Source organism: Lactuca serriola, chromosome 8 (assembly GCF_051521515.1).
Source record: "Lactuca serriola cultivar US96UC23 chromosome 8, Lser_US96UC23_V15, whole genome shotgun sequence".
In the NCBI taxonomy this organism is placed as follows: domain Eukaryota; kingdom Viridiplantae; phylum Streptophyta; class Magnoliopsida; order Asterales; family Asteraceae; genus Lactuca; species Lactuca serriola.
In genome coordinates, this window is record NC_136415.1 from 248,502,973 (window position 1) to 248,525,827 (window position 22,855).

Sequence of the window (22,855 nt, forward strand, 5' to 3'; positions counted from 1 at the left end):
TTGGCTAGGAGGGAAAAGCTTGAAGAGCAAAGGAGTTGAAGCAAGGAAGGTGTGGGAAGCAGAACTTACCTCAACTAGCATCTTCTGGAGGTATCAACTTGCAATCTTTACTTCCCTTTCCTTCTAGATCTCTTTTCTTTTGGTTGAGTTTTAGGGTTTTATGGATTTTGAGTTGATATGGGGAGCTATGGGCTAGATCTGAAATTGTAACTTCAGATCTGGACCCTTCTTAAGTCCTAGAGTCATAAAGTTGCGGGCATGGGGGTGATTGAAACCCTCCTTGTGCATGAAACCCCATTAAGAGCTTAGAATTGCCATTAAGAGCCTTTTTAGCCATTCATACACGTAAAGTTTGCAACTTTACGTGAAAATCATGCTCTAGAAGCTTGGATCTGTAATTTGGAGCCATTGCATGGCTTAAATGAGTCTTTATGGCTTAAGGGCTGAAGAAACTCGGCGAGTCGCAAGGTTGACTCGGCAACTCGTATGAAGATAGCCTTGAACTCGACGAGTTGGATGAGCAACTCGGCGAGTCATATGAAGATTGTCATAGACTCGGCGAGTTGTATGAACAACTCGGCGAGTCGGATGAGTTTTCTCCAGGATATATATGCGTGTGTATCTGTCGAGTTGCAAGAAAGAAACTCGACGGGTGGCTTAGAAGTGTGATCAAGAATCGGAGGAACTCGACGAGTCACCTCGATGACTCGGCGAGTTGGATAGTGCTTCAAAGAACTCGGCAAGTAGCCGAGGGTGCTCGGCAAGTTAAGGTCAACATGGACTGTTGACCTTGACTGAGGACTTTCATTTTGACCTGGGGTTCACTGGTTGGTTTATGGAGTAATTGTGAGGTTCAGGATTTATGAGTATGCTCGTACTATGGTAATAGGTGGAGGAGACTTTGGCGAGTGATCCGAGAGTTGGGATTTATCTACCGAGTCGACATCTGCAAGGTGAGTTATCCTTACTATATTAAAAGGGTCTAAGGCACCAAGGTCAACCCTTTAGTTGTTATCGTTATGATATATATATATATATATATATATATATATATATATATATATATATATATGGTTATGATCTGATAGATTGGAATTAGGATAGACAGTGTGTTATGCTCCTATGATCCTTAAGGATCGGGATGTTAGTGGCCTGCTAGGTCTGTATTCTAGTCATGAGAGATTGCTATGATTGCTGATCAGTGAGTTAGCTATGTTTGATGCTTATATATGTCAGTATATGTTAGTTTTGCGCACATGATTGTTTGCTCGTTGATTTGGGTTGGGGCGGTCCTGCTTTGTGCTGATGGCCAACATACCTTATGAGCAGTCTGGTAAGACTGTAGGCCCACGTGGCGGTCCAGTCATGTCGAAGGCTCGGTGAAGATTCAGTAGACTTTAGGCCCTGTAAGGCGGTCCAGTCAGGCCAACATCCCAGTATGCATGTTGTTGAATTATGGTTACAGATTTGGTATTTCAGTGTGGTATTGGTATTCTGGGGGTAACTCACCAAGCCCTCGGGCTTATAGTTTGCAGTTTATTGTTTCAGGTACTTCAGGAGGAGATCATGGTAAGGCAAAGGCGTGACCATACCGCTCCTCATCCTTATGATCTTGTTTTGGGACACTCTGATGGATATTGATAGAAAATGTTTTGTAAATTGTTACTATTTGGTTTTATTTATGCTTGAAAAGTTTAAATTTGGCGTAAAAATTTATGGGTGTTACAAGTTGGTATCAGAGCCTTGGTTTGAGTGAATTGGGGGAAACACACATATGAACCCAATCTCAAATCAAGGAATTTTTCGAAGTAAATTCTAAAATGGTTTTCAAAATAAAGGATGGAGGATGCAGAGGGTACGATCAGCCAGAGCCTGTAAGTGAATCCCAAAATACCATACAGTTATTTGATATTTTGATATGTTAGAACATCATGCTGGTGCTAGGCTAGGGATCTTCAAGAATCGCATGGTATATTTGCCTGATTATATGATGCCTATTAGCCTAGGGTTTCTTGTAAATGGAATTGACATCATAATTGTATATGTTTAGTGTATGCATCACAGTTGTGCATAATAAAGACCTTATAACCTGAGAATGTTGATTCGGCCTTCGGGTTGGATTGGATATATTCGAAATTCTGTTGGGTCCAACGTTATGTGCAACTAGCATACACTAGCGTTGCAAGGGATGATGAAAGTTTCATGGATGTGTGGGTTGTGAGGAGCTGTAAGATCAGTTGGGGGATGGGCGATGTTTCCCTAGGAGTAAGGGTTGAGCGCATATTATGATGATGATAGTGCTAGGGTGGTGTGGTGATACTTGAGACAAATATGGGTAGGTGTGAAAGGTAGTATGGGCCCGTACTACTGAAAGCATAGGACCCATATGCGTGACAAGGAAGTCACAACCCCTAGGGTTTGTGGGTTTTGGTCTCCCGATATTATGTTATTTATCTGATGACTTGTATATATATTTTAGTATGGCGGTGACGAGACGTGTTGCTTCTGGATCCGGATCAGGATCAGGATCAAGATCATGATCGGGAGATGGAGGGTCAGAGGTGCCGATAGCATCTGAGCCCGTGGTACAGATAGGAACCGAGGAGTTGGATGTCAGGATCCAGGAGATTATGCACGATGATATTGCTACAGCGTTCCGAGCGTAGCTACCAAAGATGTTTGGGTCGATTAAGACCGCAATGGTTGAGTACATTGATGAGCGATATGCAGCTCTAGCAGAGACAGCTGCCGCTGCAGCCACTTCGGCTGTAACTGCAACAGGGGTTGGAGGAGGAGCCAATAGGGATTTCAGTACCGGGACTTCGATACTACAAAGCCCCCGATGTTTGATGGTACACAGGATGCGATCAGGGCTATGAGGTGGTTATCTGACGTGGAGGGATGTTTCTTCACTTTTTCATGTCCTGCTGACCAGAAGGTTAGGTGTGCCCTGAACCTGCTGAGGCTTGGGGCAAAGGACTGGTGGAAATTGATGACAGGGTCGTATACTAATGATCAGCGAGCTGCTGTTACTTGGGAGCAGTTCCGGGATATGTTCCGCACCCGCTATGTTCGACGTGCGGAGCGGGAGCGGCTTGGTCAGGAGTTCTTGACTTTGAGGCAGGATGGGGAGTCTGTGATGGAGATTACCCGTATGTTCACGGAGAGGGAAATGTTTTGCCTGGAGTTTGCTTCAGAGTAGTCTCAGATGACCCGTTATCTGAGTATGCTCAAGACTAATATTCGGCAGTTCGTGTCTAAACAACATTGTGATACCCTCTTGGATCTTCAGGAAGCCGCGAGGCGGCGTGAGTTGGAGTTAGAGTTGCAGCTGAAGGAGCAGCGTCAGGCACTGGCACAGTCTCAGTCGGTGCCTAAGCGGTTTAAGACCGCTGATACTCAGGCTGGGAGTCAGCAGAGCCGCATGTGTGGAAAGTATGGCAAGCGTCATTCTGGGGTTTGTCGAGCAGGAGGTGGGTGCCACAAATGTGGCAAGGAGGGGAATTATGTCAGGGATTGTCGTCAGTCTGCCTCTCCAGCAGATATGAGGATTTGTTACCATTGTCATCAGGTTGGCCATGTGAAGACCAACTGTCCGCAGCTCGCCGCCAAGCCGGCGTAGGGTCCCGCGCCAGCTACTGTGAGGATTGGAGATGGGAGGCCAATCAAGGTGGAGCCTCCGAAGGCTCAGGGTCGCGCCTTCCAGCTCACGGTCGAGGAGGCCAAGGCAGCACCAGATGTGGTTGCTGGTACGTTTCTGTTCTCTGTCTCCGTTATTGTATTTGTGATATGCTTATTGGTTGTACCTGTGATAATGTACGTTTTTAGTGAATTCTTTGCCTGCTTTGGTTTTATTTGACTCGGGGGCGAGTCGGTCGTTCGTATCTCAGACTTTCAATAGAGGGTTTAGTGTGCCGATAGATGAGCTTGAGTGCTCGCTGTGAGTTTTGATCGCCAACGAGCACGGGGTTTCTGCTTCTTCGGTCTACCAGGGATACGAGTTGGAGATTTTCGGGGTGTCCTTCCTGATAGATTTTATTCCAATTACCATGGGGGAAGTGTGCGTGATCGTAGGGATGGATTGGCTCAGTCGATGGCGCCATGATCGACTGTGAGGGGCAGCAAGTGGTAGTTCGAACCCCAAGTGGGGGAGAACTTATGGTATATAGCGAGGGCACCAGGATGGGATCAGGGTTTTGTTCGGTGGCCAGGGCTCGACAGTATATACAACATGGGTGTGTCGTTTATTTAGCGTGCGTGGTGGATACGCGGGTTAGGGATCAGCCCTCAGTTTCGGAGGTCCTTGTAGTTAGAGAGTTTGCTGATGTGTTTCCAGAGGAGTTACCCGGAGTGCCTCCGGAGAGGTAGATTGAGTTCAGGATTGATCTAGTGTCAGGTGCAGCCCCTATTGCTAGGGTGCCATACCGTCTGGCACCGCCTGAGATGCAAGAGCTATCATCTCAGTTGTAGGAGCTGCTAGGTAAGTAGTTTATTCGTCCAAGTAATTCACCATGGGGAGCACCGATCCTTTTCGTTAGGAAGAAGGACGGTTCGCACAGGATGTGCATTGACAATAGGGAGATGAACAAGTTAACTGTGAAGAACCGTTATCCATTCCCGTGGATAGATGATATTTTCGATCAGCTGCAGGTTGCATCTTGGTTTTCTAAGATTGATTTGAGATCAGGATATCACCAGGTCAGGGTGAGGGAGGAAGACATAGAGAAGACCGATTTTAAGACTCGTTATGGTCATTACGAGTTCGTGGTGATGCCGTTTGGGCTCACCAATGCGCCAGCAGTGTTCATGGATTTGATTAACCAAGTCTGCAGACCGATGCTTGATTGCTCGATCATTGTGTTCATAGACGATATCTTGGTGTATTCCAAGACCCGAGAGCAACACGAGGAGCATCTCAGGGAGCTGCTGGAGGTCCTGCAGCGAGAACGGCTGTACGCCAAGTTCTCGAAGTGTGAGTTTTGGTTACGAGAGGTTCAGTTCCTCGGACATCTCGTTAATCAGGAGGGGATATTGGTCGATTCAACCAAGGTGGAGGCGGTTATGTAGTGGGAGATTCCAAGATCTCCCTCAGACATCAGGTGTTTCTTGGGCTTAGCAGGGTACTACCATAGATTTATTCGAGACTTCTCCAAGATCACAGTACCCCTCACTCGTCTTACGAGGAAGGGGTGGATTTCCGGTAGGGCCCTGAGCAATAGAGGGCGTTTGAGACCCTCCAGCAGTGTTTATGTGAGGCGCCAGTGTTGAATCTCCCCGAGGGAGTCGAGGACTTTGTAGTGTTTTGTGATGCGTCCATCATGGGCTTGGGGGCAGTCCTCATGCAGAGAGGACGGGTGGTAGCCTATGCATCGCGGCAGCTGAAGCCGCATGAGATGAGATACCCTACGCACGATCTGGAGTTGGGAGCGGTGGTTTTCACTCTGAAGATTTGGAGGCATTATCTGTACGGTGTCCGTTGCACTATATATACGGATCACAAGAGTTTGACACACATCATGGATCAGCCGAACCTGAATATGAGGCAGTGCAGGTGGTTGGATGTGGTCAAGGATTATGATTGTGAGATCCTTTACCATCCTGGTAAAGCGAATGTGGTTGCGGATGCTTTGAGTCGCAAGTCAGCTGAGTCTTCTACCCCATCAAGGTGTATGAGGATAGCGGTGGATTCCCCGCTTGTGAGCTTGCTTAGGGATGCTCTAGTTGAGGGTATGAGACCGGAGAACTGAAAGTTGGAGAGAGTTAAGGGCGAGAGCGCCCAGTTTGTTTAGGATAGCCGCGGGTTATTGACCCAATACGATCGGGTATGGGTTCCGATGTCAGGAGGGGTTCGGCTGAAAGTGATGGAGGAGGCTCATAAGTCTCATTTTTCTATTCATCCGGGGGCCACCAAGATGTATCGTGATTTGAGTTTGAGTTATTGGTGGCCCGGAATGAAGCGAGAAATCGCTGGGTATGTTGAGAGGTATTTGACCTATAGGATGGTCAAGGCCGAGCATCAGAGGCCGCATGGCAAGTTGCAGCCTCTGGAGATTCCCATGTGGAAATGGGAGCAGATCACGATGTATTTCATTACAATGTTGCCGAGGACGGCGAAGGGGTTTGATGCTATTTGGGTCATCGTGGATTGGTTGACCAAGAGTACCCATTTCTTGGCCATACGGGAGAGTTCGTCAGCAGAGAAATTGGCCGACATGTATGTCAGCGAGATTGTCTCTCGCCATGGGGTTCCAGTTTCTATCGTTTCCGATTGGGATGTCAGGTTTATTTCTTTTTTGGCAGAAGTTCCATGAGGAACTAGGTACGCGACTGCATTTTAGTACAGTTTTCCATCCGCAGACAGATGGGCAGAGTGAGCGGACCATCCAGACCCTCGAGGATATGTTGAGGGCGTGCGTTATTGATTTTGGTGGGAGTTGGGACTCCTACCTACCACTTGTAGAGTTCGTCTACAACAATAGCTATCATTCCAATATTGGTGCCCCGCCTTTCATGTTGTTTGTATGGTCGGAAGTGTAGAACCCCAGTCTGCTGGGGTGAGATTGGGCACAGGGTAATGGGGCAGACAAAGGTAGTTCTGCAGACTACCGAAAAGATACAGCAGATTAGACAGCGTTTGCAGACCGCTCAGAGTCGGTAGAAGAGTTATACCGATAGACGCCGATCTGAGTTGGAATTTCAGGTGGGTGACATGGTACTCCTAAAAGTCTCACCCTGGAAGGGTGTGATCCGTTTCAGGAAGAGGGGAAATTGGATCCCCGCTTCATTGGACCATTCAGGATCATTGCCAGGGTTGGCAAGGTGGCTTATAGGTTGGAGCTCCCGGAGGAGCTTAGCCAGATCCATAGCACATTCCATCTTTTGCAATTGCGGAAGTGTATTATGGACCAGGAGGCAGTGGTATCGCTGGATGATATTAAGGTCGATGATTGCCTGAACTATGTGGAGAGGCCTATGGCCATCTTGGAAAAGAAGAAGAAGATTTTGCAGAACAAAGAAATACCTTTGGTGAAAGTGCAGTGGGAACATTGGAAGGGATTCGCGTGGACGTGGGAGCCGGAGGCGGAGATGCGCGAGCATTACCCGACATTGCTTATCCCAGCGGACTTCGAGGGCGAAGTCTACTTCAAGTGGGAAAGAATTGTAACGCCCCGATTCTCAGGTATTGATTAAATAAAAGGTTCTTTGGTTTTCAATCCTACTCGACGAGTTGGTTGCCCCACTCGTCGAGTAGCAGCGAGGTGGGATCGCATGTTTAGTGACCTACTCGCCGAGTCCAAGAAGGGACTCGACGATTAGGAGCTGGCAGATGAAACCCTAAATCCCAGGGTTTTACACCCTATTTAAAGTTGCCTCAGCCTCCTTTGGCCTCTTTACAGTCTTTGAGAAGCTCAGTGAAACCCTAATTCATGTGATACTCTTCTTGGTGTGATTTAAGCCTTGGAAAGAAGGTTGGCTAGGAGGGAAAAGCTTGAAGAGCAAAGGAGTTGAAGCAAGGAAGGTGTGGAAAGCAGAACTTACCTCAACTAGCATCTTCTGGAGGTATCAACTTGCAATCTTTACTTCCCTTTCCTTCTAGATCTCTTTTCTTTTGGTTGAGTTTTAGCGTTTTATGGATTTTTAGTTGATATGGGGAGCTATGGGCTAGATCAAAAGTTGTAACTTCAGATCTGGACCCTTCCTAAGTCCTAGAGTCATAAAGTTGCAGGCATGGGGGTGATTGAAACCCTCCTTGTGCATGAAACCCCATTAAGAGCTTAGAATTGCCATTAAGAGCCTTTTTAGCAATTCATACACGTAAAGTTTGCAACTTTACGTGAAAATCATGCTCTAGAAGCTTGGATCTGTAATTTGGAGCCATTACATGGCTTAAATGAGTCTTTATGGCTTAAGGGCTGAAGAAACTCGGCGAGTCGCAAGGTTGACTCGGCGACTCGTATGAAGATAGCCTTGAACTCGACGAGTTGGATGAGCAACTCAGCGAGTCAGATGAAGATTGTCATAGACTCGGCGAGTTGTATGAACAACTCGGCGATTCGGATGAGTTTTCTCCAGGATATGTATGCGTGTGTATCCGTCGAGTTGCATGAAGGAAACTCGACGGGTGGCTTAGAAGTGTGATCAAGAATCGGAGGAACTCGACGAGTCACCTCGATGAAGATTCAGTAGACTGTAGGCCCTTTAGGGCGGTCCAGTCAGGCCAACGGCGCAGTATGTATGTTGTTGAATTATGGTTACAGATTTGGTATTTCAGTGTGGTATTGGTATTTTCGGGGTAACTCACTAAGCCCTCGGGCTTACAGTTTGCAGTTTATTGTTTCAGGTACTTAAGGAGGAGATTATGGTAAGGCAAAGGCGTGACCGTACCGCTCCTCATCCTTGTGATCTTGTTTTGGGACACTTTGATGGATATTGATAGAAAATGTTTTGTAAACTGTTACTATTTGGTTTTATTTATGCTTGAAAGTTTAAATTTGGCATAAAAATTTATGATATTTTAGTAAACTAATATGACATATGTCATCATTTAATTGGGTAGGAGGATTTGTAGGAACAAAAGTAGCAGGATATTTAATTTCTCTAAGTAAACCAATGTCTGAATGATCATATAATTGAAAGACAATGCTATAAAATAAATTTTCAATGTACAAATAAATGTATGTTGCTTTTAACCGCCCATTCTTTCCTGCCATCTTTAATAATGTTCTTCATATAAAGGTCAAGTTTTTTTCTCTCCGGTGTGTACCTAACACATGACAAAGCCAGACAATAAACGTAAATAGTTAACTTGACTGAAATAGTAAAAAAAAATCCCCATGCTACATATAAGATTGTGAGTACAGGTTGTATTAATTAAATTAGATATTAAGATGAGATTCACACAAAAATATTTGAGCTGTGTCATATTAGCAACACTTTATACACAAAATGAACTTAAACATCAGATTAGTTTCTTCATATCAATAAATTCAACTATTTGAAAATTTCCTACACGAATGAAATTACAATCCCCCGTTAGATCGAAAAGAAACAGAATCTACAACATAAAAATGAACCATTGGAGAATGAATTTGCATTGCTGCTGTAAGTGGACTTTATAGCAATGTACTTTTTTTCCATTGTACTTCATTTATTGTATACATATTTTTCAGTAAATATATGAATTATAACAAATATTTTTTGTAACAAATTACCAGGGATAATAAATGCGTTCAACGTCTTTTTTTATTGATTCGAAAGAGAATTTTGTACGGTTTTTGACAAAATCCGCATCAACATATCAATCATTATGCCATCATGCGACAACGATATCTCTTATTTTTTATCCATTCTCTACCAATAAATAGAATATATGATTAGGGTAAAATGATCGAGACTGAGTTTTTATTTTTTTGCGCAAATCCAAAAATTGGCTTTGGGCTAGCTTCGTTTTTCGGCAAGTATAGTTAGAGCCCGAGGTTTGTTTTCTTTTTCTTTCTTGTTGCATATATAAAGAATATATGATTAGAGTAAATAAAAGAAAGATAAATTAGAAAAGGAATATTGATGTAAAATTGTAAAGAAAAGTATAATAATCAAATTTTACTTCCAAAACACGATTAATATCTGAATTTATTATATGGAAAATCTATCAAAGAGAAAAGGTTAACAAAAAAACACACCCAGGAAGAAATTGGGCATGAGCAACATTGCATAAAGACCTAGGGTAAGTAGCCTTGAGATCCACCGTCGGGTTACCCTGATTCAAAGCAAATAATTAGGAATTTTTTTTCTTGAAATATTAAAAATACATAATATATTACCAATAAAATTAAAAGTCTGCTTAAACAGAAGTAACGCTACAATAAACAAATAAATTATAAAGTATATTGCTAATTCTTGTATTGAATAGCAAATTTGAAATATAACGGTCTTTATAGTACCATTTGGCAACAATACAACGTGTAAGCCAAATCGTTATAGAAAAAGAAACAGTCTTCTTTCATTGTCACTACCATTTCTACATAACAGTCTCAGTCTACAAAAATATTCATATGTGTCCTTTTAATTCCTGTTTGAAAATAAATAAAAAAAAAACTCCTTAACCTTTATAGGAAAAAACTTATGAAAAATAGGCACAAACAAAATAAATCAGTCCCGTAAAGGTAAAGAGAAAATGGAGATACAGAGCCAAAGAATTCTATTTAAGAAAGGTACATAGAAAATAAAAAAGCTTCTTACCTGATTGTCGTTTGAAATCACCTTCCAGTTTAGCAAAAGTCAGGTAAGGTGGTCTTCAACCTGCTGTGACGCAGAAATAATAATGTATACGTGTTAGATGTGCTTAAGAATAACCTGATAAAGAACACATGATAAGAAGAGAAAAGTAAAAAATGAAAGGTCAACCTGAAAAAATGAAGTTCTTCATTTCCAAACCAATGGTTGAAATGCGAGATCATACTCAGTTGTTCATGGTGGTAAAAACAATTTGTGGTTTTTTTGTCGTTAGGAATGTCTTTTTGTTATCTGTTATTCATATAAATAAAAAAAGGAAGTTAAAAAAAAGCTAAGAATGCGAATAATAATTATAACTCTTACGAAAATTCAAGAGAATTATATACGGAAAAGGAACTCTGACCTAAATGTTTTCCAAATTGGTAGCGAGAGAAAAAGTCAAAAAAAGGAGAAATTCGAAGCAAAAAGCATAGCACTAAAAAAGTATGAAAACGAATTTCTTTTTACCATTGCTTGAAATCTTCAATTGAAATCCATGCCACATTACACTTTCAGTAAACTCCTACGGCAAAATTATGAAAAAATGGAAAAAAAAAAAAATAAAACAAAATTATAAACATCCCGCCAATTTTGCATTTGAACATTATATCAACATTCATTATAGTAAGTATGCGAATCCCTTTACCGCTTAACACCACATCAGGAATCCACTGTTCATGATAGTATTCCCCTAAAAAAATGGATGAAAAATGATTTAAATTAAAATAATTTGTAACGTCAAAACATAAGATTAAAAAAGATGATAGGTTGTAAATTGTGTCAATGAGTGTGAGATTTACATTCTTTGCAACAGTAAACAATGTTGAAGCATACAACATCAGAATGTGAAACAAGTTTATTTTATAAGATGATAATTCGTAACAATAAAATTAACATTAAATTAAACATGATAATTGGTCAAACACTTATGGATGAGTCTTTTTTTTTTTTTTTTAATTATACATGATAGTTGGTCAAACACCTATAGATGGGTTTGTTTTTTTATCAAACAACACTTACCTTCTGTGTAGTAGTATCTTCAAATATTTTATAATGTCCCTTTGATCTAAATTTTAAGGAGATATAGACAAATTTGCAAAAATGGTCCCCGTAGTATGCATTTTTTTTTGGAGTTTTAGTCCAAATCTCGACTTTTTTGGGTTGATGGTCCTTTTGAGCTAGTTTGTTTGCAGTTTTGGTCCCTGTCCAAACTAAAAAGACTATTATACCCTTAATGAATTTATTTTTCACTTTTTAATAATATTATTATTAAATATAAAAATGGGCCCACTTCTCTTTCTCTCTCTCTCTCTCTCTCTCTCTCTCTCTCCACCGTATACCCCCATCCTTTTTCGTTTTACCAAGACTAATTCATCTTCTTTGTATCTTCCTTCGTAATACCACCACATCATGTCCATAGATCTACAGTGATGCCAAGATCTCCCTGCAATCAGACTGAGATCTTTAAAAATCAAGCTTCCAACATCTCCACCATTGCTGGATTGAACATATGAGGAAGCGTGTGCAATTCAATTAGAGGATGAAGAAGTGGAGGAGTGTTGTACATAGACAACAATTGGAGCTCTCCATTTTTCTTTTTCCCCGTCACAAACCCATACACTCGATCGAACCTCCTTCCATATTTCTTCTTCTCTTATCAAAGCTAAGCCACCCCATCATCCCTCCCTAGTTCTTTCTTTCAATCCCAGCGGTGCTTCCACTTCTACCGATTACCTTTGCTGCCTTTCCACCGACGACCTCCGCCTTCCTTTCACTGAATGCTTCTGTTGATCAGAAGGACCACCAATCTAAAATCTGATCAACATGTTTATGAGGGACCAAATCTACATACAAACATGGCCAAAAGGACCACCAATCTAAAAAAAGTCGTAGTTTGGATTAAAACCCCAAAAAAAAATGCACACCACAGAGACCATTTTTGCAGTTTTGTCGGAGATATATAATAATAATGATGATAATAATAATACCAGTAATGAATTTTAGGGAAGCATCTGTGAGTTGTTTATTTTGTCCCTCATCTTGTTGACAAAAACACCAGTAGCTGCCACGTGTCTATAAAAGTTTAGAATCTCAGTCAAGCTTTGTGATAATGATGACCAATGCATGATCGAATAGTTTGACATGAGATACACATCATGCTTTGAGGTAGCCCATACCAGATTCCTTAGCTGTTTACCATAGAAAATCTTAGGGCTATTTTGGTAATATCAGTCTAATAGAAACAAAAGGTAATGATATATCATATATAGTAACCTAAGAATGAAGGATTGTAGGTTTCACTAATCTTGTATAATGAAAGAACTCATAGTAGTACTACCTTTGGTCTTCTATTTTCATTTCTGTAAACAACAACAACAACAAATTTATCAGGATATGAAGAGTGGAAAAAGGAATTGTATTTATGAAAGTAGATATTGTATTTGTAGTACCTTATCAAGAACATCACTCAATTAGCTCTCTTTCATTGATGAACCTCTACCTGCACCACCATTTCCACCAACAAATTAGTTGGTTCCGGCTTGAAAAGATGATTGAGAATGAAAATTTAAAAACCTGGGTGAAACATTTCATCGGGTAGTGGGTGTCTCAAATATCAACATAAACAGGTTTGTATATCCGAAAAAAAAATGACAAAATCAATATTTCTTATGTGTAAAATGAAACACGTAAGACCTACAGATTTCCGGAATTGTAAATCAAACATGTTATATTAAGCTATTGAGTCATCATTTCAATTTAGGTTTTGGGGGAAATCTTAAATCAAAATCAAAATCACTAAATACTCAATACGGATTACCTAGAAGCATGAATAGATATGCAATTCTTTACCTCATATTTTTACCACTTCGTCACTGTATTGTGTTGGGTGGAGGGAGGTGTTGTAGACTGACACAAAGCACATGAGCGGCCTCCGAGGACTCTTTCCAGTCGACCATATACCCTGTTTCTGAAATGCTGAGAAAATGCTATTTTTGTTGAAGCGCAAAACCGAAGGGTATGGCTGATGGAGCCATCTTCATCGTCATCAAGAAAGAAGTCGAATTCCGACATTGGAGGTAGAGAAAGGTACGACGGCGACTGCTCCTCCTGGTGGTCATGGTGATCTAGAATCGATGGCTGAAGGATCAAGTTTTAGAAAGATCCATTATCTAATTCTGACCGCCTCCGAGTCCCTCCTTTTCCCCACTCGATTTTCTGATGAATTTAACCAGAAACAAAAGCAGCAGAAGGCCACCGGAGCAGCCCCTTCCACACCACCACCAAAAAATGTCGCCACTACTGTAGTTGTTGCTGCTGCCGCCACAGACCTCCATCTACCGCCGCCGCTGGTCCTACCATCGCAGGTAACAATCGCCGCCCTACCCTCGTTGATTTCCCGATGATTGATCAGACGAAACCAACAGACCCATCGGTAGGTCATGATGGATTAGCAACATCTCGTACCTGCAATCGTGAGATGAGAAACAGAAGGGACGACTGAACCGCGTCCGGCTCCACTGCGGCGTTCGAAAACCCTTCCCGACCGTTTGCCAGTCGTAGCGTCTCCATTGGTCTAGCTGTCGCCACGCCCACCGTGATTTCCAAAACGGGGTTCCGGTAACGATCAAAGAAGTGGTTGTGATGACCAAATTGGAGCGGTGGGCATATACGAAACGAAAGGAAAAGTAAAGAATAGTGGTGTAATCGAGAAGCTAAGCCAGATAAAGACAAAGACAAGGTAGATTGCTAACACGTGTCTATTAAGAATATAAACAATGACAAAAAAACCAACAAAAGCAGAAAAAAACGTTTTTGAACATATACATATAGACTATAAGGACCATTTCTGTCAACCCTTTGAAACTTTACTAATCCTAACAGGTCCACAACTTTAATATATATATATATATATATATATATATATATATATATATATATATATATATATATATATATATATATATATATAATATTTTAAATAATTGATTTGGTTAGATGTTGCATTAATAGTCTGAATGAAAGAAAAAATAACACAAAAATAGTCCAAACGAAAAAATAACTCATAGATAGTCGAAACAAAATACAACACATAGATAATTGGAACAAAAAATAAAACAGCGGTAGTTCAAACGAAAAAAAATAATGTGGGGATAATCAGACCGGAAAAAACAATAAAGGGTAGCCAGGAGAAAAACAATGACAGAAAGATAGTCGGAACAAAAATATAACATAACAGATAGTATAAATGAAAAATATAATATATGAATAGTCCGAACGAAAAAATAATACAAAGATAGTCGGAACGGAAAAACAATATAAGGATAGTCGGAACGAAATAAATAATATGAGGATAATCCGAATGCAAAAATAATACATGGATAGTCTTAACGGAAAAAAGTAACACGGTGATATCTATCTGAATGAAAAAAAAAATAACACAAAAATAATACGAACAAACAAAAAATATATTTTGAATGTTAATAATAATAATATAAAAATATTAAAAACAAAAATAACAAAAAAAAAAAACAAAGAACAAAAAATGGATAAAAAAAATAACAAGACAAAAAAAAAGAGGGATAAAAATGGGAATTAAGGTACATACAAAAAAACCTAGTCAAAGGGGAAAGGACTTCCTTCTACAACTTGGTGTTTGAAGCAAAGCTAAAGTTGTAGGCAATCTGGAAACTTTTTCGAAACAAAAGGGGGTGTTTAGACAGGGAAAAAATAAGTTGTTTATTGTTTATTGCTTAATCCCACCGTAATAAGCAAATTTAAGTGTTTGGATAGGAGTCTTTAAAAATCAGCTTATTGCGGTAGGAATAAGCTGATTTTAATAAGCAAGAGGAGGAATACTTATTGGTTATTGGTTATTGCTTGTTGATCATTTTACTCATGTAAGCTGTTTTGTTTGCCAAACACTTAAAATGCTTATTGCTTATTCCCACCGCAATAAGCTAATCCAAACATATTTTAAAAAAATGTTTATTCCCACCACAATAAGAAAATAAGCAATAAACTAATAAGCTAAAAACTATTTGTGACAGCCCGATATTTCGAATCAATGTAATGACCTAAAAAGTCAAGAATTGTAATCTTTTTTTATATAATGAAATTAGCGTCAAAAATAAAATGTTCAAAAGTCTCTACTGGGATGCCTAAAATGATAGTTGTCATGTCAAGGTTTTCAGAAATATAAAGAACACTAAAATCCAAGTTATAACGAATGACCAACCTAAGATTCACAACAAAACCGTGAATACGATTAAATGTAAAATGCGAAGTTTTAATAAAACACTTTTTAAACTTAAGTATCTAAATGAAAGTCGTAGATATCATTAAACCGTGAACATACATAAAAAGAACGCCCAAATCTGACTTCGTATGAGGAAGTTATGATTTTTCGAAGTTTCAGATGTAGCAGTAGACAGCTAAAAACTCGAAATAGAGATCGAAGGATTTTTGGCCGAAACAATCTAAATGAGAATCGAAGATCTCAACGATAGTAGCGCAACGGTAAAAAGTCTGGCGAAAACGGACGGGATGAAGAAGTTATGGATTTTTAATGGACTTTTCGTGTCCCGGCCTGTTAAAAAAGATATATTAAAAATAAATCAAAATTAGCCGACAGAGTCTAAACGAGAGTTGTAGAGTATATTCTCACCTTCGCGTGCATATAAAGAACGTCGAAAACAGAGCTCGTATGCGAAAGTTATGCATTTTACAAGTTCGAGACACAAAATCCGAGGCTGTCAGGCTGGCCACGACGTGGCACCATGACTGATGGGTTTTCAGGCTTGGCAGAAGATGTCTCGTCCATGGAAGAGGATAGGATCGACTCCACGACGTGGGAAACCCTCTTGCCACGACGTGGGACCCAAAAATTGGGCTATAAATAGAGCTCAAAGGGTTCCGAGTTTCATTGCTCAATTCTCTTCTCTCTCGTGCCGAAGCTCTGCGTTTTAACCCCTGAAGCCATCCCAAAGCCCCGGTCTTCACATCCAAGTTCCGAAGGAAGGTTTTACACTTTTGAGATTCTTGAGATTCCTGAAAATCCCAAGAAATCAACATTCTCCTGTCGAAGTTCTGCTCGGTTTTCATCTCACCATCTTCACTTTATCAAGTGAGTTCATACCCCTATAACTACGTTTTTAAATGCTTTGTAAATTCTTTATACACTTTTAAGGGGGGAAATACAAGTAAACACACGATTATCCTCTTGTGAAAAACATCAATCTCTTGCTATACTTTTTGTTATAATCAATCACATGTGATTTATAACTACCATACGAAAACATTCTCATACAGCATATCATGAAAACACTTTGTCTTTTTGGAATGAAACATGTTGTTATATAAATATCAAACACTTTATGTATATTTTGAGTATAAATGTTCAATAATGTTATACTTTACATACAGAGTCGACATTACACTAAGGTTTACCATACAAACGAAACATATATTTGGAAAAACTATAATAGGTATAGTTTACTAGCTATTCAGGAGATTTCACATAGCAAAGAAATACTTTCATATACAAGAATTAATGGACTTTTCATATGTAAATCTATTTGATACTAAGTTTTGTGAGACATTCTCAACTTCACGTACTTTCAAGTATGCAGTTAAAGTCCTGCATTATATACCATAATCTCTTGTAGGGAGAGCGTGATACTTGTGTATAGATCTATACGGGATTGACAATCATGCACCTAAATTGTTAGCTACAGTTAGACCGGCAGGTATGGGGTGACAAACGTCATAACATTCCAACGCCTGAAGAACCTTGTCACAGGCAGTCTAGGTTAATAGCATGGTTATAAAACACACATGGAGTATTAAGAACACGTTGATTTACGGGGTTATCAAATGACTTAGAGATTTTATACATACATAAATATGTTATTCTAGGCATGAAAAACTACTAATGCATTACAGTTTTGGAACTTTTAAACTGCCACACACTCATGGAAAAATATTGGATTTTTCAAAAACAAACTTAGTGATTTTATACCAAACTTACAAATTTTATACATAAACGCTTATGAACTCTTCAATTAACTGTTGACACTCTTTCAAAACTACTTGTGTTTCTCAGGGATTCAGTAATACAGATAAACCCCAGCTTTTGGAGAAGTGACGCTAAGGCATTAGTTGAAAACTCATTTTGTCATCATATTGTAATTTGTTTTGAACAAGTATCATTCAACAATGTAACTTTTAAATTATATATATGATGGTTGTTTTACTTTCTTTACTATGTATTCAGCTGTTACGATACTACATGAAGTCATCCGCCCTCGAACGATTCCGCCGTTCTGGTTTGGGGGTGTGACAGATTGGTATCAGAGCATTGTTTATAGTGAACTAAGTATATCGAACCACATAAGATATACAAACTACAAATGCATAGCGACTAAAACTCCCTGACAAAACATTTTTACACCTAAACCACATTTCATTTAGCTTAAGTTATATGGGTCATAAAAGCACAAATACATGCATACAACGAGTCATTTTCATAATTAGAACTATACAAGAAGTATTAAGACAAGTTGCACACTACGACTAGGCCTCGGAATATGTAATCAGATTTGGGATGAATATAGCCTGATCAACTATATTTATCCAAGATCGGACAAATGTATGTCGAGGAATGACAGTAGTATCAAACATACAAACTTAAATACTATACGAGTATTTGGTAAATACAATAGTTTAACTTACACGTCTAGATTTACATGTTAATAAAAATTCTAAACAATTCTCATACCTCTATTCTCGTACAGACACAATGGCTGGATTCTATCCACTAGGGGATCCCTACTATCCGAATCAGGACAATGGAGGATGGATAGAGGAGGACCCCGAAGAGTGTGACAACCCGAAATTTCCATTTGTTTTAACGCCGTAATTAAGCACTTCAAAAATTAGCCAAATTTATCCCAAAATATTTTTGGCCGGATTTAAGCCCGTTGGAATATTTTAAATAATATTCGTCAAGCGAAACAAAAATAAGAAGTAAAAATTTAGAGTTTGCTGTGTTTAGCGTAAGTCGTGGAACTCCAAAAATTTGGAATTTACGGACAAAAACTCGGAGTTTTGACCGCAAACCCCCGAGAGTATAAATATGACACTTAGTCATTTTCTCCCATTTTCCAACTCCCACCTCAAGAACACCCAAGGATTCTCTCTCAACTATCATAAATTCATCCCGTCAAATCCGCCAAAAATCGATCAATCAAGCTTCCTACACGTAAGTATACTTCTCCTAGCTAGTTGTTTGCTTAAAATGCATGTCAAAACCTTGAAGAACACCAAGAACAAGGTGTTTACGGTCCATGGTGTTCTTGGACCGTAAACTTTAAAATGGGTGCCAAAGTGTGCCTTGGTTCATTCTAAGCCTTGACAACTAGCATATATCTCTTCTTGATGAGTTTAACACTCGAAAATCATCCATTTTCCAAGCAAACATGACTTTATAGTTTGGGGAGATCATCCCAAAAACCGTAAACACCTCCAAAAGGTGTTTAGGTGCCCCTAATGCCTTCTAATGGTTGTGTAATGGAGTAGAACCTTAGTTGCATGAACTAAGGACCCCAAGAACATGAATTTAAGAGGGTAAAGATGAGTTTATGGTTTGGGAAGGTCTCCCAAAACCGTAAACACCTTCTAAGAGGGTTAAATTGCCCTTAACACCTTCCAATGCTTGTATAAGTGTCTAGAAACTTGCATGCATGAGTTAGAACCACACAAAACAAAAAAGAAATGTACAAACATGGGTTTACGGCCGTAAACCCATGTGTTTATGACCATAAACACCCAAAGGGGTGGTTCAAGGACCGTAAACTCCCTATTGTGTCCATTTTGAGCCCCAATCACTTCCTTAGCCCTTGATTCGACTCTAGCATGATTTTATGAGTGAGATAAGACCTTTAAGTATCCCATGACACCACTACCATGAGTTTACAACTGTAAACTCATGGGGGAAGTGGTCTTGAAACCGTAAACACCCATAAGGACCATCATTTGAAGAGCAAACTCCAATGTGAGTCCATACACACCTTATATGCAACCCTTGGTACTCCTAGCACGTGTAGCAAAGTGTTTTCATGTAGTAGGACATGTTGACTTTCTTAATTAGTTATTAAATGACTAATTGGACACTTAAATGTATCATTACATGTTAAATAGGATTCACGTGTATGGTCAAGTCCTCACTTGACATTTAACATCCTATACCGTCCAATCATCCGAATCGCCCATGACAGGTGAGTTCATACCCCTGAATTAACCTTTTAAATGATTTTAACTGATTTTATAGGGGGGGGGGATACAAGTTGATCTATACAGTTATTAGATAAATCACATGTGATTAATAACTGTATAGCAAAATACATTTTTGCATGATAACTGTTTTATCCAATTTAAAATGTTCCAATCTCGCTTTCACCTCTTGTTCAAGTTTTTTTTCCAAAGGTTTTCTTCACTTAATCGGTTTTATAAAAAAATCATTTTCAAAGCTGTTATGAAAGGTTTTTCAAAGGATTCCAAAGGTTTTCAAAACTTGTTTAACAAACTGACCTTAAGTCGTAAATTTTCTTATGTGTAAAGGTTTTCCAAGGCTTTCACCAGAGTTTTCTTCTATGTTTTTATTTCGTTAAAATGCATGCCTATATATGTATAGTTATATAAATAATGTTTGAAAGACTTAGGAAGGCTAGTTCGCCCTATTTCCTTTTCCTCGTTAGGATGTGGTCTGGTGGGTATTGGTAATCCGTCCGACGGTCATTCAAACATTAGTTATACATTATGTATACGTGTATAGACATAAAGGTTTCCATCGATCAATTCATTTCCCTTGGGTAGCAAGGGAATCATTCCAGTCATCGTTCATAGACTAGACACACTAGTAACTATTATAGGAATAGTTAGGAGATTCTAATTACTCTTTCTAGTATGTGAATTCCAAAGGAGTCAGTTCAGTCGTGAGTCTATATCATTAGTCCAACACCTCTAATAGAATTCAGAATACGAGATGCATCTTCTAGACACGGATTTCCCCGATGTCAAGTTAGTAACCAGAGTCTCCTGGAGGGAGAGCGGGCATTATGTGTATAGATCTATACGGGACTGACACTCCCACACCCTGACTGCTCGCTACGGTCCCCGGCCAACCAAGCCAAGGGGTGACAAATGTCACATTCATTCCGACGCTTGCAGGGCGTTAAGTACTCTATTGTCGATCAGTATGGTTACAAGTATCTCCATGTTTACCTTATAATTCATGGCCTTAAGGTAACACGCTATTTTGAAACAACCCACTTAGGATTACCGGATGTTTTAGACTTTGCTAGCTGTGTCGTTCATTTGACACTGTCTGTTGTCTGTATTTCCTTGTTTTAGACTTTGCTAGCTGTGTCGTTCATTTGACACTGTCTGGAGTCTGTATTTCCTTGTTTTAGACTTTGCTAGTTGTGTCGTTCATTTGACACTTTCTTGAGTCTGTATTTCCTTGTTTTAGACTTTGCTAGCTGTGTCGTTCATTTGACACTGTCTGGAGTCTGTGCTTCCTTTTGTTAGACTGAGGCATATCATTCATTCGATACTCTCCTGGAGTCTATGATTTCTTTTGCCTTAGTAAGCAGTGTTACTGCTGAGGCATATGTTATTTTTCCCCTAGTATTTTACTAGGGATATTCTCATATTTTCTTTAAAGTCAATACCGTACTTTGGTAATGATAGTATTTCGGGGAAGATTACTAGTCATAACTCTGTCGGGTCTTGGTAGAAGACTGCTTTTATTTAGAAAATATAGGATTTTCTGGAAAGGACGCTAATACACAGTAGATTCTAAACTACTATCTTTCATAAAGTTATTTTTGAATAAAAACGCTTACTTACATAAATGACACCAAATACTTATGGACTCACCAACATTATAAAATTTTGAGACTCGCTTTCAAAATAACTTGTATTCTTAGGTCAGCTATAGACAGGTACATCCCTGAAGCTTTTGCGAAGTCAGCCTAGAACCGAGCTGCATCTACATTATTCCTTGTATTACTTTGATGTTGCTATGAAATGTAACTTATGTAAAACTATTACTATTAATGCAATGGTTGTTGTACTTTGATTACTATATTGCATTTGTTGTGATACTTGACATGACGTCATCCACCTCAGAACGTTCCGCTGTTCCGGTTTTGGGGTGTGACAGATTGGTATCAGAGCAATGTTTATAGTGAGCTCAGTATATCAATTCATAAAAGATATACAGCCTATAAATACATTGAGATAAAACACTCTGAACAAGAAGTATACTTTACAATATAACCATATTTTACCAAAGTATAAGAACATCCAAAATCTAAATACCCGAACAAAGTATCACAAGAAGAACAAGAATAAAAGTCTTCGGATGTTGAGCATTACCGTCAAGCCTGGTCAGTTATGTAATCGTAAGCTAGAATAAATATAACCTGATCAACTATATTTATTCGAGATGTGATGAACATGTGCTTAGGAGTGATGGTGGTGTTGCAATAGGTCTGTAACTTACCAACTAGGAATGCTAGAGCCAAACATGAAGTTTAAAATACTATGGGAGTATTTTGGACTACTAAAAGACTCACATTGATCCCAGAATCATATGCAGAAGTTAAGAATCAAACAAGAAATTAAAATACCATAGGGGTATTTTAGGATCCATAGATAACCTTGTGTGAAAAACTAAAAATATCCTTATTGATATACCTACGATTACAAAGGGTATACTCTCAAGGTTATATATAATAAGGACCCATAGACTAAGAATGTGTGGTTTCGCTCTACTTCCTTTTCCTTGTTTGGATGTGGATATAGAGTAGTATCACATATTCGAAGGCCTATCGGATCTAAGCTATATATAATTTGTGTACCCTATGTAATTGTAGCATGACTCGATATGGATCACCTAGTGAAATGTTTTAATAATCTCTTAGGATCTTTAGACATTTCCATTCTCGCACGAACCCTGTAGAAAACCCTATCCACTTCAGTGTTCGACAGAAGAGTTGATTCAGACTCGGAAGAAGTTCATTGAGAAGATTTCCAGTTCAAAAATAAATGAACTAGGACAAGACTATTGAAACCACCAAGTGCCTATACCTTTTAGGGACATCGGTGGGAAATCCGCCTGAACTTCCGAGAAGTTCCATTCATCCACCATGCAGCGATGACACTCAGAGTCAGAATCGGAAGTAAGACGGGGTAGAGATTCAGTATGTCTACAAGAGAGGAGAACCCTAGGTAACTACCCGAAGAAAACCAATGTCGGTCCCAGTCAAGGATAAGAGGAAGACAGAGGGAGCCAATACATGGAACCCGAGAAGTGTCTTTTCCTTGTATTCGTCGAACTAATACACCCATTAAATAATACAATTTAGTGAGTTAGTGATTACACTACTCACACTATGTGTTAGGTAAATCGCCTTTTCCCGTTGAAAGTAATACAATTAGAGCGGATCCCAACACCTCGATTGAGAGTGTTTAGCCATAAGTCTTCATGAGCCTTTCTTTCCGCAATCTTCGTTCCGAA

At 39.4% G+C, this 22,855-nt stretch overlaps 1 long non-coding RNA gene across 6 annotated transcripts; it reads right to left on the bottom strand.

Annotated features, from left to right (window-relative positions):
- Positions 1 to 8,619: 8,619 nt before the first annotated feature.
- LOC145069065 (uncharacterized) lies at positions 8,620 to 13,999 on the bottom strand. 6 transcript variants are annotated; one of them, XR_013689259.1, is made up of 10 exons: positions 13,123 to 13,995; positions 12,723 to 12,772; positions 12,611 to 12,632; positions 12,261 to 12,461; positions 10,919 to 10,963; positions 10,741 to 10,795; positions 10,405 to 10,524; positions 10,240 to 10,302; positions 9,681 to 9,757; positions 8,620 to 8,764 (listed from the first exon to the last, which is right to left on the bottom strand). It is a non-coding gene; the product is annotated as an uncharacterized LOC145069065 (long non-coding RNA). The 6 variants fall into 6 exon arrangements; XR_013689260.1 differs by having other exon boundaries at positions 10,741 to 10,963; positions 12,547 to 12,632; positions 13,123 to 13,999; XR_013689263.1 differs by having other exon boundaries at positions 10,741 to 10,963; positions 12,261 to 12,345; positions 13,123 to 13,998.
- Between the last annotated feature and the right edge of the window lie 8,856 nt (positions 14,000 to 22,855).